The sequence below is a fragment of the Pelecanus crispus genome, chromosome 3 (genome assembly GCF_030463565.1).
Source record: "Pelecanus crispus isolate bPelCri1 chromosome 3, bPelCri1.pri, whole genome shotgun sequence".
In the NCBI taxonomy this organism is placed as follows: Eukaryota; Metazoa; Chordata; class Aves; order Pelecaniformes; family Pelecanidae; genus Pelecanus; species Pelecanus crispus.
In genome coordinates this window covers 101,617,150-101,639,910 of record NC_134645.1, presented here as the reverse complement: position 1 = coordinate 101,639,910, position 22,761 = coordinate 101,617,150, and the positions used below count along the sequence as shown (strand labels likewise).

Sequence of the window (22,761 nt, the reverse complement as noted above, 5' to 3'; positions counted from 1 at the left end):
TTTGCATTTTCTTCTACTTTTTACTGCTGCATGAGTCATCCCTGATCTCTACTCAAGACTTTTGATTCTATTATGTATATATTCGTTATGTCTTTTCTGGGTTCCATTTTGGCTAGGAAAAAGCTAGTCCACATTTGTCCAAGGTAACCTTTAATGTCATTCCACTGAGCAATTACTTGCTCATTTAGCTGAAGACTTTTTTTTAGCTCACCAGGAAGAAATAACTGAACTTGTAACTGGACAGTTCTAAAAAAAAAAATGTACTGAAGAGGAATATATCTCTGGCAATGTGATAATAGTCAATAAGGAGGGCTGTCAGCTTTACCATTAGTCTTTGAAAACCAGCAGATTTGACCAAAAAAAAAAAAAGGACCACAACCAAGAAACACATTAAGGTTTTCTCCTTATTCTTTTTGGTACTGAAAACAATATAATGAATTCTGTGTAGAGGTTCCTGAGATTTTTTTTTCTTGTTATTGGTGTGCTATTATACCTTTTTCCATGATATTTTTTTCATTTTTAATTTGATATCTCTACAGCAGGAGTCCCATATATTTTTCTTCAATTTTAGAAAAGATAAAGAATATAGAAATGAAAAGTGAAACAATCTTTACTGTTGAGAAAACTAGAAGAAGGTGGAGGAGTTTTGAAAAGTTTCAGAGAGGAAAACTTCGAAAAGAAAATAACAGTAGATTACTGATGTTTTTACCACCAACTTGTTTGTAATCAGTGTTACTTCACTCAGTGGCTTAAACAGAAAACATCGAAGAGCTGCACAGGAGAAGAATGTTTGGGACAGACGTACAAGAAATTGGGATCATTTCTTTAATCAGACAATATGGTCTGTAAAATGTTGTGTCAAAAGTTAGTATTCTATTGGAAATTCTTCATACAGAAAAGAAATAATGTTACTTCAAATAATGAAATTGTTTTTAAATTTTTAATCAGCTCTCCTTTTGATCTAAAGCCAGAGACATCAGGAGAACATGAACTAATGGTATAAAATATGGTAAGAAATGACTATGTTTCCATTTCAGCAAAGCATTTCTGCCGATTTCATTCACTTCAGTCCATTCCAAATATAAAACACTTAAGCTTCGAGAAACGTACACTGCATCTTTTAATATGCTGGAATGGAGTGTCAAGCTAAGACATAAAGGTTGATTTTTATGGAATTCTATAAATGTAAACAGGAATATACTTATTAAGGCCTTAATGCTGTGATTTGTTGGCTAAAAATCTCTACCTTGGGCCAACAGGTGCTGACCCACATGTACAATCTCATCTATTTACAGAGGTTGACCAGCATGCTATATGGACTTTTAATGTTTATTTTGTCCTTTGCTCCTCAGCCAAAAATAGCCAAGTATTAACATATATCAATTTTTCAACAGCCAAGATTATATTTTACTGTAAGTTATAAAGCTTACTGGGTTAGAATTTTTTTTTTAAGTATATTATTACTGTAAAATCTTAAAAATAGAGAAAATAGGAAATTAGATACTTCTTGCTCTTTGTTATTACAATGTAATATGTAATATTACACGGGCAACTATGGACAACATGACCTTACATTTACAAGACTCTCATTTGTGCACTTTGTATTTACACTATTGGTAACTGTATGTATCTGTATCTCTGGAGAGATATGATCGTGATTAATACTTTTAGAAAGCCATGCTATGAGCCAGGACAAGAGTTATAAAATGTAACTTTGTGTAATACTGGTTGGCAAAAAGACATGCTAAAAATAAATAGATATTTTAATAGTAAAATGAACTGAATGTATTGAGGAAGTTGCTATCTCCTAGGAAATGTGGGGTTTTTTTTCATTTTTTTCTTAATGAGGTCTGGAAGGCAAAATTGGGGGAAAAAAAAAAAGCTGGGAATAAACTTCAACTCAATATGCATTTTTGATCCATTTTTTCATATTTATTCATGAGGGTGGAATTGTCTTGTCCAAGAAACCCTTATGAATAAATATTAGTACAATCAAACTGGCTTAAAGAATTATTTTGCTCTAAATCTGAATTCCTTATAATGGCTGTATCCTTTAAGCGAACTGTACAACATTTCCCTGCCACAATGAGGTCAAGAAAACCTGGTAACTCCAAACTGTTATAGAATTTATTAGAATCTGGATACTGCTGAGAAATGCATAATTTATGGTATTAAGATCTGATTAAGTGTTAAATGGATGTCAGGAGAGATCTCCACAGTAATCCACTTAGCTTTTAATGCCTAATTATCACTTCATAGTGAGTGAGGGCTGAATAATTGAGAAATGCAATACTTAGAGAACTCAAACAAGATTTTTGTGTGCAATTATGCATGTTATTCTTCTATAAGGAATAAGTTCAGCAGGTATAAGGAACAAAGGAAAAAAATAAATTATACAGTATAGGAGGGAGGGAAAATAATTTGATTAAAGAGTTTACTGTTGTACTGTTTATTTTTAAAAATGACTTTATGCTTTTTTTACCCAGGCATGTATTCTTACACGTTAAATTGTTTAATTACAAATTCTATGCCCAACATATCGCTGAAATAAAGTGTGACCACAAACGGACACAAACTGAGGTTACACCTGAATATCAGGAAACATTTTTTTACTGCAAGGGTGATCAAGCACTAGAACAGGTTGCCCAGAGAGGTAGTGGAATCTCCATCCTTGGAGATATTCAAAAGCCATCTGGACATGGTCCTGGGCAACATGCTCTAGGTGACCCTCCTTGAGCAAGGGAGTTGGACAAGATGACCTCCCAAGTTCCCTTTCCAACCTTAACCATTCTGTGATTCTGTGATTCATAGAATCATAGACTACCTCAAGTTGAAAGGGACCCATAAGGATCACCAAGTCCAACTCCCTGCTCCTTGCAGCACTACCTAAAACTAAACTATATGACTAAGAGCATTGTCCAGATGCTCCTTGAACTCTGACAGGCTTTGTGCCATGACCACTTCCCTGGGGACCCTGTTCCAGTGACAAACCACCCTCTCACTGAAGAACCTTTTCCTAATATCTGATCTGAACTTCCCCTGACACAGCTTCATTTCATTTCCTCATCTCATAGAATCATAGAGTCGTTCAGGCTGGAAAAGACCTTTAAGATCAATGAGTCTGACTGTTAACCTAGCACTGCCAAGTCAACCACTAAACCACATGCCTAAGCACCACATCTACACGTCTTGTAAATACCTCCAGGGACGGGGACTCAACCACTTGTCTGGGCAGCCTGTTCCAATGCTTGACAACCCTTTCCATGAAGAAATTTTTCCTAATATCCAATCTAAACCTCCCCTGGCACAATTTGAGGCCATTTCCTCTCATCCTTTCGCCTGTTACTTGGCAGAAGAGACCAACACCCACCTCACTACAACCTCCTTTCAGGTGGTTGTAGAGGTGTCCCCTGAGCTTCCTTTTCTCCAGACTAAACAACCCCAGTCCCCTCAGCTGCTCCTTTATGAGGAGCTCTGGACCCTTCACCAGCTTTGTTGCTCTTCTTTGGACATGCTCCAGCAGCTCAATGTCTGTCTTGTAGTAAGGGGCCCAAAACAGAACACAGTATTTGAGGTGCAGCCTCACCAGTGCTGAGCACGGGGGGATGATCACTTCCCTAGTCCTGTTGGCCATGCTATTTCTGATACAAGCCAGGATGCTGTTGGCCTTCTTGGCCACCTGGGCACACTGCTGGCTCATATTCAGCCTGCTGTTGACTAACTCCCTGTCAGGGACTGAAAGAGTTAATGCCTCAAACATTGTGGTGAGGCAAGTTAAGGTCTGCAGGAGACAAGTTAAGGTCTCCATAGTGATTAATTAGGGTCTGCATAGCACCACAGGTGAGAAGCCAAATGGTACAGAGTTGGCAGGGAGCCTGGAGGCATTGGAGGACTCGCAGTTCTGCCCTCTGATGGCCAAAGTTATGCAGAGTTCATTTGAGGAAGGGGCTCACGACCACCTAAAAGACCCCCAAAAGACCCCTCGTGACCACCCCCCCACACACAGTGGCACCTGCACAGAAGATGGAGAACGTTCTGGAACAAGCCTCAAGTGGGATGAGACTAGAGGCGGCGACTGGCCTATAAAAGACAAAACTTTGAGGAGCCACATGGCACACCCCCACCATCAGAGGACCCCACACCTCTGCCCCTGCTCCGAACCGGCCTCCCCCACCCGCTGCCGGCACAGCCGGAGGCCCTGCGCTCTGGGAGCAGCGTGCCCACTGCTGGAGGACTGCCGCACTTACCATCGACATTGTAGGATCCAAGGGTGGTGGTATCTCTCTCTCTCCTCTTTCTTCCTTTTCCTTTTCTTTTATAAGTATTTGGATTAGAACCCACATTGCTTATCGTGGTGCTTTCCTGATTTGGGTTGTCTCCTTATTCACATAAACCAAGGCTGAGACTAAGATTAGACATAGCCACACCTAGATTCCTCTCTGGAAAGTAGTTTAGAAAGCAAGGAGTCTATTCTGAACCTCGTGACTCAATGGGAAAGTTCCCCTTATCCCCTGCATATCGTGGTGCTTTCCAAGTTCAGGTTGGTGTTTACTGTCAATAAAGTGTTTAATTGATCATTTGGTGTCATTTCACCTTAATTGAGCCCAAGGGAATCACAGAACCTCCACGATCCTCTCTGGACAGTCCAGTTCAGGTTGTGACACACTCCCCGGTCCTTTTCTACCAGGCAGCTTTCCAGCCACTCTTCCCCAAGCCATCAGAGTTGCATGGAGTTGTTGTGACCCAAATGCAGGACCCAGCACTTAGCCTTGTTGAATCTCATACAATTGGCCTCAGCCCATCAATCCAGCATGTCCAGATCCCTCTGTAGAGCCTTCCTACCCTTGAGCAGATCAACACTCCCACCCAGTTTGGTGTCATCTGCAAACTTACTGAGGGCGCACTCAATCCCCTCATCCAGATCATTGATAAAGATATTAAACAAGGCTTGCCCCAAAACTGAGCCCTGGGGAACACCACTTGTGACCACTTGTGGTAAATCCACCAACTGGATTTAACTCCATTCACCACAGCTGTTTGGGCCTGGCCATCCAGCCAGTTTTTTAGCCAGTGAAGAGTATGCACATCCAAGCTATGAGCAGCCAGTTTCTCCAGCAGAATGCTGTGGGAAACATTGTCAAAGGCTTTACTAAAGTCTAGGTAGACAAATTCCACAGCCTTTCCCTCATCCACTAAGTGGGTCACTTTGACATAGAAGGAGATTGGGTTAGTCAAGCAGGACCTGCCTTTCATAAACCCATGCTGACTGGGCCTGATCACCTGGTTGTCCTGTACGTGCCATGTGATGGCACTCAGGATGATCTGCTCCATAATCTTCCCCAGCACTGAGGTCAGACTGACAGGCCTGTAGTTCCCCAGGTCCTCCTTCCAGCCCTTGTTGTAGATGGGCGTCACATTTTCCAACCTCCAGTCAACCGGGATCTCCTCAGTAAGCCAGAACTGCTGATAAAGGAGTGAAAGTGGCTTGATGAACACTCAGTACCCTTGGGTGGATCCCATCTGGCCCCATAGACTTGTGTGTGTCAATGGTGTAGCAGGTGGCTAACCATTTCCACTTGGATTATGGGGGCTCGATTTGCTCCCCGTCCCTGTCTTCCAGCTCAGGGGGCTGAGTACCCCGAGAACAACTGTCCTATTGCTGGTCACCAGAGAGAGGAGATCAGCACCTCCCTCCCTTCTGCCCCCCTTGAAGTTGTAGACTGTGATGAGGTCACCCCTCAGCCTTCTCTTCTCCAAGCTGAACAAACTAAGTGACCTCAGCTGCTCCTCATAAGTCTTACTCTCAAGACCTTTCACCATCTTGGTTGTCCTCCTCTGGACACACTCTAATATGTCCTCCTTACATTGAGGTGCCCCAAACTGCACACAGTACTCAAGGTGTGGCCACATCATTGCAGTGTAGAGTGAAACAATCACCGTCCTCGACTAGCTAGCTATCCTGTGCTTGATGCATTCCAGGACACGGTTGGTCCTTTTGGCTGCCAGGGCACACTGTGGACTCATATTCAACTTGCCATCAACCCAAACCCCCAGATCTCTTTCTGAGAGGCTGGTCTCCAGCCTCCCATCCCCCAGTTTGTACATATAACCAGGATTGCCCCATCCCAGGTACAGAGTCTGGCAATTCAATACACTTCAGTTCTTGAAGATGGGGTTGGCATTTAAGTTTTTCCAGTCAAGGACCTCACCAGTTTACCATGACTTTTCAAAGAGATAATGACCTCACAATGGCGTTGGCCAGGTTCCTCAGCACCCTTTGGTATGTCTCTTCTGGTCTTCTGTAGATGTCCGATGTACTTATGTGCTCCTAACAGTATATTCCTCTACTGTGGGTAATGCTACATTCCCAGACTTTGTGTGCTACTAAGCTCAAGGAACTGGAATGCACCTGAGCACACACCTGTGAAAACTGAGGCATAAATGCAATTCACTTTGCATTGTACCCACTGCCCAATTGAGCAGAGGGACCTTATTTTCCTTGTATTTTCTTTTGCTACCAATATACTTAAAGAAAACATTCTCATCCTCCCTGATTCTTGCTAATTTCATCTCCAGCTTTAGCTTTGCTAACTCCATCCCTGCACACTCAGGTAATGAATGTCTCTATATTCATCTCAAGCAGCTCATCCGCATCTCCACTTTCTGTCCACTACGGGATGAGACATTTAACTGTGTTAGCATACTAAACATGAAAGAATATACCTTGCTTCTCATCTGTCTGTTAGCTTGGAATCCATGATGCACTGAAGCAACTACATGGCTGGTACTAGCCAGCTAAGAAACAGATAAACTAGCATACTTATGTCTGTACCTGATTATAAACTTACCAGTGGATTTAAATAAACCATAACAAATAACCAAATCCAGGTGATAGTCACCTAAGAATTCTAACGGCACTAAAATAAGACATTGCTGAAATACGGTCAGTGACATGCGAGCAATCATGTAAATTGACTTTGTGACCAGAAGAAGGAAAGGTGGCAAATGCAATACAAATTCTGAAAGGAAACATGAGGGGTTTTACCATGTAGCCCTGCAATATTGCTAGCAATAAGCCATAAGTTTTGCACTGAATTTGCAAAGCCTCAAGACAGGCTCCTCAGGCTTGATCTGTCTTTCCTGCAGTGATGTTTTACTTGGCTTAACTGTGACAGCAGTTTTTTTCTTCTAATTTGCTTTACTTTTGTTTATCTTTGTATGGTATAACCATAGCTTTATATAGATAGTAGTAACAAGTAGTTATTCTGTGTAGAATGAGATTTACAACTCTAAAGCAATACTGTAAAGAAATGCAGGGCAGGTACGATAACAGAGGCCTTGAGAAGTGGAGACACAGGATGCGATGTGAGGAACACAGGCACGGGATGATAAAGAGATGGGGCATAGGTTTGCCATTGGAGACCCCATGGCTACAAACAACTCAGCAGTGGTCAGTTAAAGAATGCAGACCTGGAGCTAGACAAAGCAGTCTTAAGGGTAACAAAAAGAACAAAGAAATAGTATTTAATATATGTTAGAGCCACCATAAAAAATAAATACAGATCCAAAATAGAAATGCAGCCCAATGAAGAAAAAGTGTAAAAGCATTTCAACAGACATATAGAAATGACCCCAAGTGGGTCCTAGAGAGATGAAGAAGAAACCGCCAGTATGAACATCATATTCCTCCCAGTGAAGGACTATAGATTCTATAACACTGCCTCCAACACCACCACTGTGAAACTACCGACCTTAAGACCCAGAGGAGGAGGGAAAAGGGTGAGTATAAAGTCAGGAAAAGGGGCAGAAACTAAAAATTGTCCCAGTTTAAACTGCATTTTTATTCATTTTCTGTAGTGATTAGATCTGGCCCAATAATGATTATATTTTTAACATTTCAGTTACATTACCAACAAATTGTTGGCTTTACATGTATATAAGGTGTGCTTCTCCCTTGCCCATAACCAAGATTTTGAGCATAACAGAATCAGCTAGAGATGTATGTACTAGTAACTCTGATTTTACTAAATAACTTCCTGAAGGTCCTTGTAGGGACTATAACTTGCAGTTGCCTTCCATATTACTGAGTGTAGAAGTCAGCATTTCTAATAAGAGTGTTTCATTTTTAACTGACCCAAACATTTTAAGCTCTAAAATCAGATTTTCCATTCCTTAGGACTTTAGCTGAACTTGTAGCTGCTAGAGATATTTTTAGTTTTATATGATCTGCTCTGGTTTATTTTGGCACTTCTGCTCTCAATTTAATATTATCACATTTTTTGCAGAAACTATCTAACAACCAGTATGCTAATAAAGAGTACATAAAGATAATCTACACTAAGCATTTCCCATTCCCTAATTTATATGGCAACAAGACTATCGAACAAAATATATTACATGAACCTAACACTTTTCTTCAGTGCACAAGTACTGGGACTACATAATATTTTTTTTTTCTCTAAAATGAAAGTATTTTTAGTAAGCTACAACTTAAGGGTATTTTTTCTTTTTTCTGTTTTTGAATGTAGTTATAACACCCAATTAGACTTAGTGCATATGTGGACATGTATGCACACACAGGCATACACACAGACCATTACTTTTTGAACTTTTAAACCAAGAAGCTAGTAGGAACATTAAAAAATATGTTATTTGGCAGAGCATGGGCATGCTATTGCATTTACAGGCCATGAAAAACTCTTAGCTTTTGAAGTGTGATTTGTCTCATCCTGAACTCTATGTCCAAAATAGGTCAGATGACTGGAGCCTTTAAAATTCTCAATTTTTTCCACAGAACATGCAGAGAGTACAGAGTGACAAGCCTGGTACAGACATTTACATTGTAGGCACTTAAAAATTAGCAATGATTTATTCCACTCCCAGGAACTTTAAATTTCATTATTTTGGAAGACAATAAATCCACTTACAGTAATCTTTATTGGACCCATTAGAAGTTGCAAAATAGGTTTTAACGGATTCTGAATATTTCCTCATTTTCATTTGGAGTTGTGTAGAACTGTGCAGTAAATGTATTCTTAGAGAAGTCTAGGTATAGTAATTAATCTTTGTGCATTTCAACGTAAAGTAGTTTCAGTGAATGAGAAAAGAATTAAAAAAAGCAGAAATAAAGAACTGCTCTGACGATTCACACATGTGGGTGTTAAAAGTGTCTGCCTGACTGTACCTCAGACAGTTGAATAATCAAGTTTAAATGACTTGGTTTTAACACTAGAATTTGAAAATTCTATTATAAACTATATGAAAAATCTGTCTTTAATAAACTAGTTATCATAAATATTAAAATGAAGATTTATTTAAGATTAATATAGGTAGTTTTTCAGTCCTCTTAGAATAATTATATACTGATAAAAAAAAAAAAAATGTCTTGACTCTCTACAGCTAAACTTGAAAAAACAGGAACATATAATTCATCCCATTGGTGGAGACATTTCTACTATAGGTGGGTTGAGGATGCTTACAACTGGATAATTTCCACTGATTATAGATGAAATCTAGACAACTTGTCTAGACTAAATTATTAACTTTTAGATTGCTAAAGATACATTGTACTGAATTAGTTCATTCATTTACTATCACTACCTCTATCCCAATATTTAATTAAGAAAAAAAAGAATGAATGATACAGCCATCTGAAATAGCAGTTGGCATCAGAATGTACATATTTATCTACAGTGGTACTTGGAAAATAATCTATGATTTTTTTTTTTTGGTCAAAATTTGCAGTTTTAATGATAATTTCTCACTTACTTTGCTTCCAAAATTCATTGTATCTCCATTTTAGGATGGTGTTTCACAAATCCCTGTGAAGGAGAGTTATTCTTCTGAGAGGAAGGGCTTATAGAAGGTAAACCCAAGAAAAATGTAATATTAATAATTTTCTAATGACACAGTTTTTCTAATTAAGATCTAAAGGGTATAATTTCCATTAGCTCCTGAAAACCAAGAACTTGCTGGGGTTAGAAATAGCAGTTCTGAGACTGGAACTCATCAGTTACTAAATTGTATTAGGTGAAAAATATTAGTCACATTTACACCATACAGTGGACCAGTGTTCTAGAAAGCTATTTCTCCCCTTATGAAAGCAACATAAGCTTTTTAACATAGAGACATACATGTCCCAATAAGTGAGAGTAGACAAAGTGAAACACATGTGTTCACTAAATACTATCCCAGCTTCATAGACTAAGGGCAACCAAACTTAATACAAATATTTTCCAGTTCAAGTGAACATTAGTATGCTTATTCTCAAATTTTACCAGCTAGCATCTTTTTATTTGCACGGAGCTGAATTTAAAGCTTTTTGAAAAGATCAGAAAGACTTCCACTGGCCACAGTCAGCTTATGACTTAGCCCTGTTGTCTACTGCTGCATGAATTATAAACATGGGCACATATTCTCAAATGTTAAATATGCAGTTAAAATTTCCCCTTCTCCTGGTTTAGAATTAAATGAATCATTCAAGGACTCTTAGGAATAGTCCTTCCTGAAAGTTCCTCAGTAACTGTTGTTTTAGCACAGAATATTTTAGCTGAGCTACTTTTTACAGAATGTCTTTAAATTTGTTTGAGAGGTATTTTATTAACCTTGGCTCTTAAATGAACTCATTATTCTGGAACATACAATTTGACTTTTGACCATCTAATAGATTATCTGTCCTTTCTCTTAGCTGCCTCCAGGATTTAGCTAGAAATCTGGCCTTAAAGATTCAGCCCTTGGCAATGTCTTTTGTAGACCTCTCTTTCAAATATTCTCTTATTCTCTTGTTGGGGGGGTTATTTGTTTCTTTGTTTTGTTACCAGTCAAAGCGCCCTCCATATGTGTCACTAAAACATCTTGTCCATACCCCATATCCAGGCCCCCCCCCAGATACTAGAAGAATATTAAAAATATTTATCATGCCAGGAATTTCCTCTAGTTTTAACCCCTTTCACTCACTCTCTTTTAAACTTTTCCTTGTCTGAAGGGAATCAGTCTATCATCATAGTGAAATATGAAGAAATCCAGAACAACAGCTCACAGAGCCACTCACAGAGGGAGGGAACCTTCTGGAATGAGCATGTTACCCAGCCTGGATAAACAACACCGTCCTTGCACATTCCTCTACCCTCTGGATCCCACAGATCCCCTAACCATCACACAGAAACTCTCCAAGGGACATGAATGTGCTCCACCTACCTGAGCCAAATGGCAAAGATAAAATTGGTAGAGTACTGATATTTCTGTATGGATGCTTATTGGATTAATTTCAGTGTTGACAAGAGGAGCAAAGAATTGGGTACTGCAGGAAGGCAGTGTATTCACATCTGTACCAACAGCTATCTCAAACCTGTGACTCTCCTAACTGGGTCTCTTCTTCAGCCAGACACCTGCTCTGGATGTCATCATTCTTCTCTACCCTTGCTATAAGCCCAGATAGTGTGGTAGGGTACTTCATAAAAACTTCAGATTTTTAAAATAATGAGTAGTTTGTATGAACCCTCATAAGAGCCCAAGAAAAACTGTCACAGGCAATGGAGAATTATACACATTTCCAATATTTTTTTTTATTTAGTTTTGCAGTTTTTCAAATTTTCCCATTTGCCAAAATTATCTCTGCTTTATAATTTTTTTTGTCTAACCAAAAAAAAGAATATTTTTTCATTTACATTCAGCAGAACATATTCAGCTATCTCAAGTCACTTATAGGGTAAATCTATTTAAGGCGGCACACTGCCCAACTTACTTTTACATTGTTGAAATGGTGACTTCTCAATGGTATTCATAAAAATTAAGTTAACTTTTTGTAAAAAAAACATAAACAACTGTGGCTTTGCAGAGGTAGATAAAAATGCTATGATACTTTACTAAGCATGGAAATGGAAAGAGAGTTCTCATATGGTTGGCTGGCTGGTAGCCTCTACATGAAGGTCATTAGCAAAGAAACAATCCAACTAGGATGAGCAAGAAAACATTCACATTGACTCTTATTTTTGTTTACCTTAAAAACACAGGTGATTGCATTGTCAATGCAAACATTTCTCTCCCTCTCTCTTGTTTTAAAATTTTCCTTGAATAACTTCAAGCATGCTTGAGACACTGAATAATATTCAGTTCCACCACAGGTCAGGTGAAATGTTAAAAGGGAAAATAGCTTTTAACAAGATGAATGTCAAACATCCAAATATTCAGACTTTCATTCCTAGAACAAAAGTAAAATTGCGTATGCCTCATTGAGTACACCCCCCAGCTCTGATATGTAGGCAACCCACGTAAGTTCATTATATAAAACTTCCAAAGTTTATAAAACCAAACCTTCAAGATTAACTTCCATCTCAGCTAAGATTTTTTCCTCTCATTTGGGAATCTGAAAGACTGATACCTTTAATAGTTAGAAGGGGTTTTGCTTGTTTGTTTCATTTCTAGTATAAATACATTGATAGACCATTTACGTTTACATATGCACATTTCAGTGCACTTACTCCACACCCTGACATAAAGTCAGGGTAAAGTGTAATCAAAACATGCTGTGCTGTTGTGGTTTAACCTGGCAGGCAGCTAAACACCACACAGCCGTTCGCTCACTCTCTCCCTCCCCAATGGGATGGGGGAGAGAATTGGAAAGAAACCAGTAAAATTCATGGGTTGAGGTAAAGGCGGTTTAATAGGACAGAAAAGGAAGGGGGAAAAGAAAATAATAATAATAATAAACAAAATAAGTGATGCACAATGCAATTGCTCATCACCCGCTGAATGATACCCAGACAGTTCCCAAGCAGCAATTGCTGCCCCCCTGCCCAATTCCCTACAGTTTATATACTGAGCATGACGTCATGGTATGGAATAGCCCTTTGGTCAGTTTGGATCAACTATTCTGGCTGTGCCCCCTCCCAGTTTCTTGTGCACCTGGCAGAGCATGGGAAGCTGAAAAGTCCTTGACTGGTATAAACACTACTTAGCAACAACTAAAACATCAGTGTGTTATCAACATTATTCTCCCACAAAATCCAAACCACAGCACTATACCAGCTACTAGGAAGAAAATTAACTCTATCCCAGCTGAAACTGGGACATATGTTCTCAGAAGTTCTTCTATACTTTCCATTTAAAACCCCATCAAACTGGAACTTGCACCTAGCTTTCTTGCAATGGAAGCAGATCAAACACAGGCCTATCTGTCAAAGATCTTTTGAATAGATAATTTTTTTTTTTTTTTTTTAATGTTAAGATACAACTAAGTTTAGTTCCTGACTTCATTAAACATTTTCAATCTGCAGCTGGGGCTGCCTAAAATTAGGCAAAGCTAATTAAGATTTTAATCTCACTGCATATAAATGTCCCCTCTATGAGAAAAGGATAATGGTACTTTCTTACTCAGAGGAATGTCATAAGATTACAGACTGTGTTAGATGATGACAAAATTTGCTGCTGATTTCACAGTATGCCAGACATTCTTATACTTTTTTCTTTACTCCCATATACTATCTGTCTCCCCTTAACTTCTGTGCTCTAGTCTACTTCTGGACTCAGTATCACCCTGACAGATTCTTCTCTCATACAAAAGAATCTGTGTACCATTCATTTCTCTCTATATGCTATACTTTCTTCACCAAACCAGGTGAAATAAACTTGACCTTTTTTTTTTAAATAATATTTTACTGTACTGAAGCTATACTGAAATATTTGGCTACACTTCCTTGTGCAGTGTTGTACAGATTGTTCTTAAGGTGCCAGAGATCATACAGTCCAGCATCAGGAATACCTCCTGATGAAAGACTGCTTGAGGTTGCCTAAAGAATGTGTAGAATCAGGATATTGCCCAGTGTCCTTAGTATAACCATGATATGGCCAACAGCCGGCTATTGTGGGTACCAAACCTGCCAGCCTTAGTTGCATAGCCAAATTTTTTGTTCCCAACGCACTCTATTCCCTGATTTTTATTGGCCAAGAGGAAGAATACTTTTGCAATAAGAGGCATGAATGTCATACTTGGAGTTCCAGAAAGGTGTTGGGTTTAAGTTTTATAAAAATCCCTGGGAAAATTGTCTCTAATTATTTAGGTACAAGAATTCTGGATTGAGAACAGGATGAGACGGGTTATAAATCTTGAGTAAAGATGAATGTCAGTGTGCTGGGATGGCAGCCCAAATTTGCCACAAAGATTGTTGTTCTAATGTTATTTAATGTTGTTATTAATGGTGTGTCCTGGTTTCGGCTGGGATAGAGTTAATTTTCTTCCTAGTAGCAGGCATAGTGCTGTGTTTTGGATTTAGTAGGAGAAGAATGCTGATAGCACACTGATGGTTTAGTTGTTGCTGAGTACTGTTTATGCTAGTCAAGGACTTTTCAGCTTCCCATGCTCTGCCAGGTACACAAGAAACTGGGAGGGGGCACAGCCAGAATAGTTGATCCAAACTGACCAAAGGGCTATTCCATACCATATGACGTCATGCTCAGTATATAAACTGGTGGGGTTTGGCCGGGGAGCAGCGATCGCTGCTCGGGAACTGTCTGGGTATCGGTTGGCAGGTGATGAGCAATTGCATTGTGCATCACTTGCTTTGTATATTATTATTGCTATTATTATTATATTGTTATTATTATTATTTTACTTTATTTTATTTCAATTATTAAACTGTTCTTCTCTCAACCCAGGAGTGTTTCTCACTCTTACTCCTCCGATTCTCTCCCACATCCCATCGGGGTAGGGGGAGTGAGCAAGCAGCTGCGTGGTGCTTAGTTGCTGGCTGGGGCTAAACCATGACATGGTGTTATTAATGTTATTAATGATCTGGACAGTGGATTAAACAAAACTTTAATCACATACAGAATTTATACTGAATTGGTGCCAAATACTGAGGAGCAAGGTATAATACAAACAGATCTAAAGAGGTAAAATATTTTAAAGGAACGTGTTTTAAAAGTGAGATATGTCTCAGGAAATAGAAATGGAAGCAAGTATATTTCAGAAAAAGTAAACCTGAGCTATTCTGAGAGAAAGTCCCAGAGTGTCGTGGTTTAGTCCCAGCCAGCAACTCAGTACCACGCAGCCGCTCGCTCACTCCCCCTACCCCGATGGGATGGGGGAGAGAATCGGAGGAGTAAGAGTGAGAAACACTCCTGGGTTGAGATAAGAATAGTTTAATAATTAAAATAAAATAAAGTAAAATAATAATAACAACAATATAATAATAATAACAGTAATAATAATATACAAAGCAAGTGATGCACAATGCAATTGCTCACCACCCGACAACCGATACCCAGACAGTTCCCGAGCAGCGGTCGCTGCTCCCCGGCCAACCCCCCCCAGTTTATATACTGAGCATGACGTCATATGGTATGGAATAGCCCTTTGGTCAGTTTGGATCAACTATTCTGGCTGTGCCCCCTCCCAGTTTCTTGTGCGCCTGGCAGAGCATGGGAAGCTGAAAAAGTCCTTGACTAGCATAAGCAGTACTCAGCAACAACTAAAAACATCAGCATGTTATCAACATTCTTCTCCTACTAAATCCAAAACACAGCACTATGCCTGCTGCTAGGAAGAAAATTAACTCTATCCCAGCCGAAACCAGGACAGTATCCACCCCTTATTCTATACCATCTACGTCATGCACAGGCCCTCCCCTTTCCAATGTGTTCCAATTAATCACCACCACTTTCCCTATCTTGATATACACACAGATATCATTCCCTTCGTCTATGGCCCATCCCTCTAAAATGTCCATTGAGTTCATTTAGTCCATGACTTTGGGTTCCATCTGTCATCACAGTCTTTCAGAGCAGGAGAGGTGGTGTGCAGTGTTGGACTGTTGCATGCTGAAGTCAGTTCTCATTCCAAAATGGTTTCATCAAAGTTCATTTTCATTAAGCTGGGCAATTCTTACTGCAATACCATTGATGTGACATATAGCAATCATAATATACAGTATTATATACTTAATATTAACCTACTATATTATTATATTAACATGCAGTTAAGAGATAACATATAGTTAAGAGATAACATACAGTATTATAAAGCAATTAATATTATACAATTCAGTTCATTAGCTATTTTCACCCAAAATCAAATTCCCTTGAGGTACACATTGGGCTTCCCCATCCTTTCGCATCACCCACCAAGTGCACCCAGGTCCTTGAGCAAAAGCAATCCCACGAATGGGTTTGCCTTTGCCAGAGGGGGACGTAATCCAGACTGTCTTCCCCAGCATATTTTTCATGTGCACTACAGGAACTTTATCTCCTTCTACAGTACGTAAAAGTTTTGATTGGGCAGGGCCAGCTCGATTGGCAGATCCCCTGGTGTTGACTAACCAGGTGGCTTTTGCTAAATGCGTATCCCAATGTTTAAACGTCCCACCACCCATTGCTCTCAGGGTAGTCTTTAACAATCCATTGTATCGCTCAATTTTCCCGGAGGCTGGTGCATGGTAAGGGATGTGATACACCCACTCAATGCCGTGCTCTTTGGCCCAGGTGTCTATGAGGTTGTTTCGGAAATGAGTCCCGTTGTCTGACTCAATTCTTTCTGGGGTGCCATGTCGCCACAGGACTTGCTTTTCAAGGCCCAGGATGGTGTTCCGGGCGGTGGCATGGGGCACGGGATATGTTTCCAACCACCCAGTGGTTGCTTCCACCATGGTGAGCACATAGCGCTTGCCCTGGCGGGTCTGTGGGAGCGTGATGTAATCAATCTGCCAGGCCTCCCCATATTTATATTTTAGCCATCGTTCACTATACCCAAGGGGCTTGAACTGCTTGGCTTGCTTGATTGCAGCGCATGTTTCACACTCATGAATAACCTGTGCAATACTGTCCATAGTTAAGTCCACCCCTCGATCACGAGCCCATTTATACGTTGCATCCCTTCCTTGATGGCCTGAGGCATCATGGGCCCACCGAGCTATAAATAATTCACCCTTATGTTGCCAGTCCAAATCCACCTGAGCCACTTCAATCTTAGCAGCCTGATCTACTTGCTGGTTGTTTTGATGTTCTTCAGTGGCCCGACTCTTAGGTACATGAGCATCTACATGACGAACTTTTACAACCAGGTTCTCTACCCGGGCAGCAATATCTTGCCACAATGCGGCAGCCCAGATTGGTTTGCCTCTGCGCTGCCAGTTGCTCTGCTTCCATTGCTGCAGCCACCCCCACAGGGCATTTGCCACCATCCATGAGTCAGTATAGAGATAAAGGACTGGCCACTTTTCTCTTTCAGCAATATCTAAAGCCAGCTGAATGGCTTTCACCTCTGCAAACTGACTCGACTCCCCTTCTCCTTCAGCAGTTTCTGCGACTTGTCGTATAGGACTCCATACAGCAGCTTTCCACCTCCGATGCTTTCCCACAAGACGACAGGACCCATCAGTGAACAGGGCATATTGCTTTTCATTTTCTGGCAATTTATTATACAGTGGGGCCTCTTCAGCACGTGTCACCTCCTCCTCTGGTGATATTCTAAGGTTTTTTCCTTCTGGCCAGTCCATGATCACTTCCAAGATTCCTGGGCGACTGGGGTTTCCTATTCGAGCCCGTTGTGTGATCAATGCAACCCACTTACTCCATGTAGCATCAGTTGCATGATGTGTAGAGGGGACCCTCCCTTTGAACATCCAGCCCAACACCGGCAGTCGGGGTGCCAGCAGGAGCTGTGCTTCAGTACCAACCACTTCTGAAGCAGCTCGAACCCCTTCATATGCTGCCAGTATCTCTTTCTCAGTTGGAGTATAGCGGGCTTCGGATCCTCTGTATCCCCGACTCCAAAACCCTAGGGGTCGACCTCGAGTCTCCCCTGGTGCTTTCTGCCAGAGGCTCCAGGTAGGGCCATTCTCCCCGGCTGCGGTGTAGAGCACATTTTTAATATCCTGCCCTGCCCGGACTGGCCCAAGGGCTACTGCATGAACTATCTCACGTTTAATTTGTTCAAAGGCTTGTTGTTGCTCAGGGCCCCATTTGAATTCGTTCTTCTTCCGGGTCACTTGATAGAGAGGGCTTACGATCTGGCTGTAATTTGGAATATGCATTCTCCAAAACCCCACAACGCCTAAGAAAGCTTGTGTTTCCTTTTTGCTAGTTGGTGAGGACATAGCTGTTATTTTGTTGATCACATCCATTGGGATCTGACGACGTCCATCTTGCCATTTTATTCCTAAAAACTGGATCTCTTGTGCAGGCCCCTTGACCTTACTCTGTTTTATGGCAAAACCAGCCTTCAGAAGGATTTGGACTATTTTCTTTCCCTTCTCAAAAACGTCTTCTGCTGTGTTGCCCCACACAATGATGTCATCAATGTACTGCAGATGTTCTGGAGCTTCACCCTGTTCCAGTGCTGTCTGGATCAGTCCATGGCAAATGGTGGGGCTGTGCTTCCACCCCTGGGGCAGTCGGTTCCAGGTGTACTGAACACCCCTCCAGGTAAAAGCAAACTGGGGTCTGCACTCTGCTGCCAAAGGGATGGAGAAAAATGCATTAGCAATATCAATTGTGGCATACCACTTAGCTGCCTTTGACTCCAGTTCATATTGAAGTTCTAGCATGTCTGGCACGGCAGCACTCAGCGGCGGTGTAACTTCATTCAGGCCACGATAGTCCACTGTTAGTCTCCACTCCCCATTAGACTTTCGCACTGGCCATATGGGACTGTTAAAGGGTGAGCGAGTCTTGCTGATCACTCCCTGGCTCTCCAGTCGACGAATCAGGTTATGGATGGGAATCAGGGAGTCTCGGTTGGTGCGATATTGCCGCCTGTGCACAGTTGTGGTAGCAATTGGCACCTGTTGTTCCTCAACCTTCAGCAACCCTACAATCGAAGGGTCCTCTGAGAGACCGGGCAAGGTGGACAACTGTTTAATTTCCTCTGTCTCCAAAGCAGCTATACCAAAAGCCCACCGGTACCCTTTTGGGTCCTTGAAATACCCTCTCCTGAGGTAGTCTATGCCAAGGATGCACGGAGCATCTGGGCCAGTCACAATGGGGTGCTTTTGCCACTCATTCCCAGTTAGGCTCACTTCAGCTTCCAGTACAGTTAGCTGTTGGGATCCCCCTGTCACTCCAGAAATACAAATGGGTTCTGCCCCTCTATAGTTTGATGGCATTAGCGTGCACTGTGCACCAGTGTCCACTAGAGCCTTATACTCCTGTGGGTCTGACGTTCCAGGCCATCGAATCCACACAGTCCAGTAAACCCGGTTGTCCCTTTCCTCCACCTGGCTGGAGGCAGGGCCCCTCTAACACTGGTCACAGTATTCGCTGTTCACTTCCTGTAAATGTGAATCAAAAGTCCCCTGATCAAGGTCGGAAGTAAAATTAGCCCTCTTACTCTGTCTCGGGAACTGCTCACTGGAAACTGGAGCTGCAATCTTCCTGGGAGAACCGCCTTTCCTAATAGTTTTTCCTTGCAACTCACGCACCCGTGCCTCTAAGGTTGAGGTGGGTTTTCCATCCCACTTTCTCATGTCCTCTCCATAATCACGCAGGTAAAACCACAGGGTGCCCCGTGGTGTGTATCCTCTATATCCTCTCTCTTGAGCATAGGGACGTTGACTCCTAATGGCTGAGACACTGGTCCGTGCAGGTGGGGAGTAGGACAGATCCTCTCTGAGTTGTTGGAACTCTTGGCATATTTTTTCAGACAGTTTTTCCACAGCCGAGACACAGGCCCGTAGGGAGGAAGAGAGCTTTTCTTCGTAGTCCCGGAGTTGTCTAGCCACTTCATCCACCGTTGGTGCCTCGTCGTCTTTCCAGGCTAGTATTGCCAACGAGTTGGAATACGATGCTGGTGCGCTCCGTACCACCTTCCGCCACATGGATTGTGTGCACCTGACTTCATCTGGGTCTTTGGTTAACTGCTCATCATTCAGGTCACTGTAAATCACCTCCAGCACGCCTAATTCCCTCAGGTACTGGATACCCTTCTCTACGGTGGTCCATTTGCTTGGGCGGTATAAAACATCCTCCTTGAAGGGATACCTTTCCTTCACGCTTGACAGAAGTCGCCTCCAGAGGCTGAGCGGTTTTGCCCCTTTTCCAATTGCTTTGTCAATACCCCCTTCCCTGGAAAGGGATCCCAGCTGCTTGGCTTCCCTACCCTCTAAATCCAGGCTACTGGCCCCGTTATCCCAGCATCGGAGCAGCCAGGTGATGATGTGCTCGCCTGGATGACGACCAAAATCTGTTCGCATATCTCGCAGCTCACTCAGGGATAGGGATCGTGTGGTCACCATCTCATTTATGGGTTCTTCCTCCTCTGGTTCTCGTGATGGCCCTGGTTCATCTTCATCCCTTACTAAACGAACTGATTTCCTTGTGTATTTTTTCTTCTGTATAGGGGCAACTGATACCGGCGCAGGTTGGTTCTCTGGTTTAGCCGCAGTGCCTGCCACTGGGGTTGGAGTGGCTGCAGTACCTGTGGTGGGTGTTGGAGTAGCCGCAGTGCCTGTGGTGGGTGTTGGAGTAGCTGCAGTGCTTGTGGCTGTGGTTGGAGTAGCCACAGTGCTCATGGCTGTGGTTGGAGTAGCCACAGTGCCTGTTGTTTTGTCATCAGATCCAGAGACCCTCTCTTTCCCTTGAGGGTACTGAATAGTGTTGAACAGGGCTCTATAAGCATGAGCCAGTCCCCAGCATGTTGCAATGAGTTGTGTCTCTTTGGAGTTGCCAGGGTGAGAACATACTTCTTCCAAATACTTTACTAGTTCTTCAGGATTCTGCACTTGTTCAGGGGTGAAGTTCCAAAACACTGGAGGTCCCCACTGCCCTAGGTACTTGCGCATACGATCCCACACACCCTGCCACTCATAACTCTCCAGCCTTGGGGCAGATCTCTGGATGATATTCTTAAATTGCTTACTAACCTTTGTCAAAACCAAAACAATATTCCCAAGAAGTATCAATAGAAGTATCTTAACTGCCCAGGGATGTTCAAAATACTGAAAACTTTCTGTAATGAGGGAGGAAGCATTATAGAATAAGGTAATGAAGGTGCCATTCTGTAGTTCCTCCACAACAGACGTCTCCGAGGGAAAGGTATAATTGCTAACTCTCTCCATGAGGTGGTACCCGAAGTACAGTAATGACTTGTGTATAAAACCCAGATACAAAACCATGCTCAAGGTCAGGATTTTGATAAGGAACCTCCCAATCAAAACATCCTTAATCACTACAGAGCATAGCGCAATGCACAGACCAACACCAAGCTTTAACATGCACAGCCAAGAAAAGAACATGGTACAGATCAGATGAACTAATATCATGACCGGCAACTGTTAACAGACTCCTTAATACACTCTAGTTAATCTGTTCTTATCTCAAACCCTTCGTCCCTGTTCGGGCGCCAAAAAGGACTGTCGTGGTTTAGTCCCAGCCAGCAACTCAGTACCACGCAGCCGCTCGCTCACTCCCCCTACCCCGATGGGATGGGGGAGAGAATCGGAGGAGTAAGAGTGAGAAACACTCCTGGGTTGAGATAAGAATAGTTTAATAATTAAAATAAAATAAAGTAAAATAATAATAACAACAATATAATAATAATAACAGTAATAATAATATACAAAGCAAGTGATGCACAATGCAATTGCTCACCACCCGACAACCGATACCCAGACAGTTCCCGAGCAGCGGTCGCTGCTCCCCGGCCAACCCCCCCCAGTTTATATACTGAGCATGACGTCATATGGTATGGAATAGCCCTTTGGTCAGTTTGGATCAACTATTCTGGCTGTGCCCCCTCCCAGTTTCTTGTGCGCCTGGCAGAGCATGGGAAGCTGAAAAAGTCCTTGACTAGCATAAGCAGTACTCAGCAACAACTAAAAACATCAGCATGTTATCAACATTCTTCTCCTACTAAATCCAAAACACAGCACTATGCCTGCTGCTAGGAAGAAAATTAACTCTATCCCAGCCGAAACCAGGACAAGACCAAACTACAGAAGTTGTTGCTGAATATAAGTTTCCAATGTAATACAGGTTAAAAACAAAGTGGACAGGTCTTACAGTGCCTATGAAGACTGCTTATGTCACAGGAAAAATATACATCAATAACAGACATCAATAACACAGATGAAACTATGGCTTCAGTCTGTCACATTGTAGTATGGTATACAGTACTTCAACAGAGTGGTTTTGGGTTTGGGGTTTTTTTTAGAAGGAACAACTACTGAATACAGAGCTTGAGAAATAGCATAAGAAAACTTTCAAGATTTAGTTCATATGTTAGCATAATTCTAGCTTCAGTGGAGATACAGGGGACTGTCAGCTAATGATGTGGTACACTGTGTCTGAGAAAAAGTAAGAAATACATGGTTAAGCATGATTATCCATGCTTTAAAGTGGAAAGTCAATGCTCAGATTGGTATAAGAATACTGTGGCGGATTGGTTTGCTTGAACATAGTAAAACAGGTAACTGTTTTGCTTAATCATGTTTTCTACATAGTTTCATTCATGATAATTTCTTCAGAAACACTAAATCCCAACTTGAATGCTCCACTATACGAAAGACTTCAGGAGCTAAAAGGCATAAGACTAAGACCTTTTAAAGAAATAAAATAGAGCTGCAAAGATCAGCTGTGTAAGGAAAACAGTCAGTAGGCCTACATGGTAGTGTTATTCATCTCTCCAATGCATTTTATTTTTTAAACACGCTATATTTATATCTACACTACACACATTATCATGTTTTAGACCCGTTAGTGTGATAGGTGATTTTATAGTGCTTTTGACAATTTTCGTATACCTAGGTAAGATCTGAAATGCCGTAGTCAGTT

At 41.6% G+C, this 22,761-nt stretch overlaps 1 protein-coding gene across 1 annotated transcript in view; it reads right to left on the bottom strand.

Moving 5' to 3' along the window:
* Positions 1–22,761, bottom strand: part of LOC104027713 (protein eyes shut homolog) — a 961,671-nt gene that overhangs the window by 833,353 nt on the left and 105,557 nt on the right. The window lies entirely within an intron of this gene.